Source organism: Gorilla gorilla, chromosome 6 (assembly GCF_029281585.2).
Source record: "Gorilla gorilla gorilla isolate KB3781 chromosome 6, NHGRI_mGorGor1-v2.1_pri, whole genome shotgun sequence".
NCBI classification, from domain to species: domain Eukaryota; kingdom Metazoa; phylum Chordata; class Mammalia; order Primates; family Hominidae; genus Gorilla; species Gorilla gorilla.
Window position 1 is genome coordinate 157,403,538 of NC_073230.2, and position 6,351 is coordinate 157,409,888.

General features: G+C 49.3%; 1 pseudogene; it reads left to right on the forward strand.

Moving 5' to 3' along the window:
• The first annotated feature begins 1,063 nt into the window (after nt 1-1,063).
• LOC129523929 (exosome complex component MTR3-like) lies at nt 1,064-2,145 on the forward strand (annotated as a pseudogene).
• The last annotated feature ends 4,206 nt before the right edge of the window (nt 2,146-6,351 follow it).

The following is a 6,351-nucleotide window of genomic DNA, read 5'->3' on the forward strand; positions in this document are numbered from 1 at the left end:
TGAAGCTGCAGACCTTCGCAGTGAGTGTCACAGCTCTTAAGGTGGCATTGGAGTTGTTCATTCCTCCCGTCTGGAGTTGTTCGTTCCTCCCATCGAGAGTTGTTCATTCCTCCTGTCTGGAGTTGTTCGTTCCTCCCGGTGGGTCCGTGGTCTCGCTGGCCTCAGGAGTGAAGCTGCAGACCTTCGCAGTGAGTGTCACAGCTCTCAAGGCGGCGCGTCTAGAGTTGTTTGTTCCTCCGGTCCAGAACTGTTCGTTCTTCCCATCCGGAGTTATTCATTCCTCCTGTTGGGAGTTGTTCGTTCCTCCCACTGGGTTCGTGGTCTCGCTGGCCTCAGGAGTGAAGCTGCAGACCTTCGCGGTGTTACAGCTCTTAAGGCGGTGCCAACCCAAAGAGTAAGCAGCAGCAACGTTTACTGCAAAGAGCGAAAGAACAAAGCTTCCACGTGGTGGAAGGGGACCAAAGCAGATTGTCACTGCTGGCTCAGGCAACCTGCTTTTATTCCCTTATCTGGCCCCACCCACATCCTGCTGATTGGTCCATGTTACAGAGAGCTGATTGGTCCGTTTTGACAGGTGCTGATTGGTGCTACAAACCTTTAGCTAGAAACAAAAGTTGTCCAAGTCCCCAAATAGATTAGCTAGACACTGAGCACTGATTGGTTTACAAACCTTGAGCTAGACACAGAGCACCGATTGGTGCATTTACAATCCTTTAGCTAGACACAGAAGTTCTCCAAGTCCCCACTAGATGAGCTAGACACAGAGCACTGATTGGTGCATTTACAAACCTTGAGCTAGACACAGGGTGTTGACTGGTGCATTTACAAACCTGGAGCTAGACAGAGAGTGCTAATTGGTGCGTTTACAAACTTTGAGCTAGACACAGAGTGCTGATTGGTGCATTTACGATCCTTTAGCTAGACATAAAAGTTATCCAAGTCCCCACCACCCGACTCAGGAGCCCAGCTGGCTTCGCCTAGTGGATGCCACGCGGGGACTGCAGGTGGAGCTGCCTGCCAGTCCCACGCCGCCCACCAGTCCCCGTGCTGCCCACCCGTCCCCATGCTGCCCACCCACACTTCTCAGCCCTTGGGCGGTCGATGGGACCAGGCACCCAGAGCAGGAGGCAGCACCTCAGGGAGGCTTGGGTCAGGTGGCAGCCCAGGGGGTGGGGTGGGGCAGGGGTCTCAGGCATGGCGTGCTGCAGGTCCTGAGCCCTGCCCTGCAGGGAGGCGGCTGAGGCCTGGCAAGAATTCAAGCACAGCGCGGGCCGGCAGTGCTGGGGGACCCAGCGCACCCTCTGCAGCTGCTGGCCTGGGTGCTAAGCCCCTCACTACCGGGGCAGTGGCGCCCACTGGCCGCTCCGAGTGTGGGGCCTGCCGAGCCCACGCCCACCCGGAACTCACGCTGGCCCACCAGTGCTGCACATAGCCCCAGTTCCCGCCCGCGCCTCTCCCTCCGCACCTACCCACAAGCAGAGGGAACCGGCTCTGGCCTTGGCCAACCCAGAGAGGGGCTCCCACAGTGCAGCAGTGGGCTGAAGGGCTCCTCAAGCGTGGCCAGAGCAGACGCCAAGGAGGTGCCCAGAGCGAGCGAGGGCCGCCAGCACGTTGTCACCTCTGAAGATCTCGGCCAGGCCTGCTCTGTGACTTCCGCCGCGCTCTCACGGGTGGCGGCAAGGAGCCTGAGCCGGCGCTGGCGCTACAGGAGGCGCTGGAGCCGGCCATGTGCCTGGATCACTACCCGCACACGCAGCTTGAGGCCTCGGAGCTGCTGCTGGAGGACGGCGGCTCAGCCCTGGCCACCGAGGCTCCACACTGCCAAGCTTGCCCTGGCCTATGCAGGCATGGAGATGAATGACTTGGTGGTGAGCTGCAGCCTGGGCCTTGCGCCAGGGTCCGTGCCTACCTGGCTGCTGGACCCCATGCGGCTCGAGGAGGAGCACACTGCCCCCAGTGTCACCTTGGCACTCCTGCCCATGCTGAATCAGGTGGCCCGGCTCCTGGCTGCGGGGAGGGCGGCCTGACCATGAGCTGGGCGGAGGCCATAGGTCTGGGCCTCAAGGGCTGCGAGCCCTCAACCCCGTGCTGCAGCAGTGCCTGGTGTGGGCTGCCTGCCACAGGGGCACTGCCACCCCACCCTGAACCAGAAGCCTGAGCAACGACAGACGCCACGCTGAGGACCGTGCTGCCACCGTCCTTTTGGGGACTCGTGCCATTGGCCTCCAGCCTGCATTGAGATAAACAGCCGGAGCCCCATAGAGCACCTGGGGAGGCTCGAGCAGAGTCTGCTGTGGTGTTAGAAGGGTTTTTTTTTTTTTTTTTGAGACAGAGTCTCGTTCTGTCACCCAGGCTGGAGTGCAGTGGCACGATCTCGGCTCACTGCAACCTCTGCCTCCCAGGTTCAAGCAATTCTCTGCCTCAGTCTCCCGACTAGCTGGGATTACAGGCGCCCCCCACTACGCCCGGCCAATTTTTGTGTGTTTTTAGTAGAGATGGGGTTTCACCATCTTGGTTGGCCAGGCTGGTCTTGAACTCCTGACCTCATGATCCACCCACCTCGGCCTCCCAAAGTTCTGGGATTACAGCACGCCTGGCCTGGAAGGGCTTTTTACAAACCTCATTAAAGGAACTTTTCTACTTGAGCCAACTCCCAGCTGCGACCCAGTTGAGGAAACCTGTGAGCACAGCCTGACTCCCAAGTTGGAAACCACTTCAGCTGGTCTTACCTGGAAGCTGGTACCTAGAGCTATTGTCATTTAAGGGATGGACCCTTTGTAGGCAGCCAGTGACTCCCTCCCATATAACTGAGCGACTTTTGAGAGGTTGGACAAGAGGGCTGTGCCTTCTCACTTACTGTGTTTGAGCCAAAAGAAAAACCCTTTATATCTGAAGAAAAAAAAAAAATCAAATCTCATGAGAATTATTCACTACCACAGGAACAGTAAGGGGGAAACCACCCCATGATTCGGTTATCCCCTACTGGGTCCCTCCCATAACACATGAGAATTATAAGAGCTACAATTCAAGATGAGATTTGGGTGGGGACACAGCCAAACTATATCAACTGTGTTATAACATCTGCCTAGTTTCATCACCAATTAATGTATAAAAAAGAATCTTTAATACATGTTCATTGTTATATCTATATGGGAGCCATGATTTTATGTTTGTGAAAATTACCTTTTAAGAGTACAAAGAGAGGGTTTTGTCTCCAGGAATAAACTTTGTGGTGTTTTGTTTTATAAATTAACCATGGGATGGAGTGTGTGTGATTGCCAGGAGGAGAGGGAAGTTGTTTTAGATTTTAAAAGACATCAGAAACAGAATGGCCTAATGCAGTCCTCTCAATTTAGAAACCAACTGTTTAGAGTGACTTTTTAGATAATTAGGAAGATTTAACTATGGACTGAGCAGTAGATTACTACAAAGAATTATTGTTGATTGTGTGTTATATCTGATCATGACAATGAAAGAGCATAAGAAAATGTCCATATTTTTGGCGCACACACTAAAAATATAGGGGTGAAATATGATGTCTTGAATTTGTTATAAAATAATTGACAAAAAGGATAAATGAAGAAAATATGACTAAATGTTGATAGTTATTAATTCTGAGTGAGGGGAATATAGGATTTTATTATATTGTATTGTTTTCTCTACTTTTGCCTGTTTAGATTTTTTTTTTTTTTTTTTTTTGAGATGGAATCTCAGTCTGTCACCAAGGCTGGAGTACAGTGGCGATCTTGGCTCACTGCAACCGCCACTTCCCAGGTTCAAGTGATTCTCCTGCCTAGGCCTCCCGAGTAGCTGGGATTACAGGCTCGTGCCACCAAGCCTGGCTAATTTTTGTATTTTTAGTAGAGACGGTTTCACCACGTTGGCCAGGATGGTCTCCATCTCCTAACCTCATGATCCACCCACCTCAGCCTCCCAAAGTGCTGGGATGACAGGTGTGAGCCATTGCACCCAGCCAGATTTTTTAATTAAAAAAAAAAAAATCAGCCCCCAAAAAGTTAACCAAAGCAATTTTGCTCCAGGCTCCAACTCTCCTTGTGTTGCTGATCCAGTCCACTCTCCTGATCACAATGACCCTCACACTTGGCTTCCCAAAGTGATAGTAGCTACTCCTGTGTGACTGGCTCCCAAGGGACTTCCAATTTCAGACCTTGATATGCCAAAACTAGCTCTACTCTATGGCAACAAAAAGAATCAAACTCTGTAAAATATTTGAAGAGATTTATTCTGAGCCAAATATGAGTGACCATGGCCGATGACACAGTGCTCAGGAGGTCTTGAGAACATGTATCCAAGGTGGTCAGGGTATGGCTTGGTTTTATACATTTTAGGGAGGCATGAGACATCAATCACATACATTTAAGAAATACATTGGTTTGGTCCAGGAAGGCGGGACAACTCAAAAGTGGTGGGTGGGGATGCTTCCAGCTTATAGGTAAATTTAAACATTTTCTAGTTGACAATTGGTTGAGTTTGTCTAAAGACCTGGGATCAACAGAAAAGAATGTCTGGGTTAAGATAAAGGGTTGTGGCCGGGCGCGGTGGCTCACGCCTGTAATGCCAGCACTTTGGGAGGCCGAAGCAGATGGATCACGAGGTCAGGAGATTGAGACCATCCTGGCTAACACGGTGAAACCCCGTCTCTACTAAAACAAAAAATTAGCCGGGCATGGTGGTTGGTGCCTGTAGTCCCAGCTACTCAGGAGGCTGAGGCAGGAGAATGGTGTGAACCCAGGAGGTGGAGCTTGTAGTGAGCCGAGATTGTGCCACTGCACTCCAGCCTGGGCAACAGAGCGAGAAAACATCTCAAAAAAAAAAAAAAAAAAGATAAAGGGTTGTGGACACCCAAGTTCTTATTTGCAGAGGAAGCCTTCAGGTAGTAGGCTTCAGAGAGAATAGGTCGTAAAACATTTCTTACCAGACTTAAAGTCTGTGTTGATGTTAATGCTGGAGAGGTATAATGAGACATTTCCAACCCTGACTTCCTGTTATGGCCTGAAACAGTCTCTCAGTTTAAATCTTAAAAGAGCCCTGGCTGAGGAAGAAGTCCATTCAGATGATTGGAGGGCCTTAGAATTTTAGTTTTGGTCTACATCTATAAACATGTAGGTCCTTGTGTTGAATATGGGGCCCCCCAGTCAAGCTCCCCTTTCCCCCAGGTAATTTTCTTTAAGGAGCCTCACAGCCCTTTGCTCCCACAGGACCTGGTTGACACCTCTCTTATTCGTTTGGAGAGATTTCTCTGGCTTTCACTCCAGACATCTTGAGCAGAGTGGTGAGGTCTCTCTAGAGACCTTCAACCCTGAGTCCCATATGCAAACTAACTACTACCTTCTTCTCTGTGGCCAACAGGGTTTGATCTATTGAAAAGGGCTCCCTGGGCTCTGCTCTTTCTTAAGGTTTAATAAGTATCAGAAACACATCAAAAGAGACCTGTTCTCTCCTGACTGCATATGCATTTTCTTTCTTTCCATCCTGCGGATGCCAATAAACATTTAAGGATTTTGAGCACTAAAAAGATATGAATCTTCACTTACCAATCTCCCTGATACAAGTATTATCCTATTGATGTTCTATAAAAAGCAATTATTGTAACCATCCAACAGGTTCTTCTTGCTCGCCGCCTAGACACAGACAATTTATCAAGACAGGGGATTGCAATAGAGAAAGAGTTTAATTCACGCAGAAACAGCTGTACAGGAGACTGGAGTTTTACTATCACTCAAATCAGTTTCCCTGAAAACGAAGTGATCAGAGTTTTTAAGGACAATTTAGTAGGTTGGGGCCAGTGATTCAGGAGTGCTGATTGATAGGGTTGGAGGTGAAATAATAGGGAGTCAAAGTTGTTCTCTCGCGCTGAGTCAGTTCCTGGGTGGGGACCACAAGACCAGATGCGCCAGTTTATTAATCTGGGTGGTGGCAGCTGATCCATCAAGGATCTGCAGGGTCTGCAAAATATCTCAAACACTGATCTTAGGTTTTATAATAGCGATGTTATCCCCAAGAGCAATTCGGGGAGGGTCAGAATCTTGTAGCCTCCAGCTCTGTGACTCCTAAATCATAATTTCTAATTTTGTGGCAAACTTATTAGTCCTACAAAAGCAGTCTAGTACTTAGGCAGAAAGGGGATCTGTTTTGGGAAAGGGCTGTTAGTGTCTTTGTTTCAAAGTTAAACTATAAACTAAGTTCTTTGCAAAGTTTGGCCTATGCCCAGGAATGAGCAAGGGCAGCTTGGAGGTTAAAAGCAAGATGGAGTTGGTTGGGTCAGATCTCTTTCACTGTGATAATTTTCTCAGTTATAATTTTGCAACAGCGGTTTCATTATTATTTCTA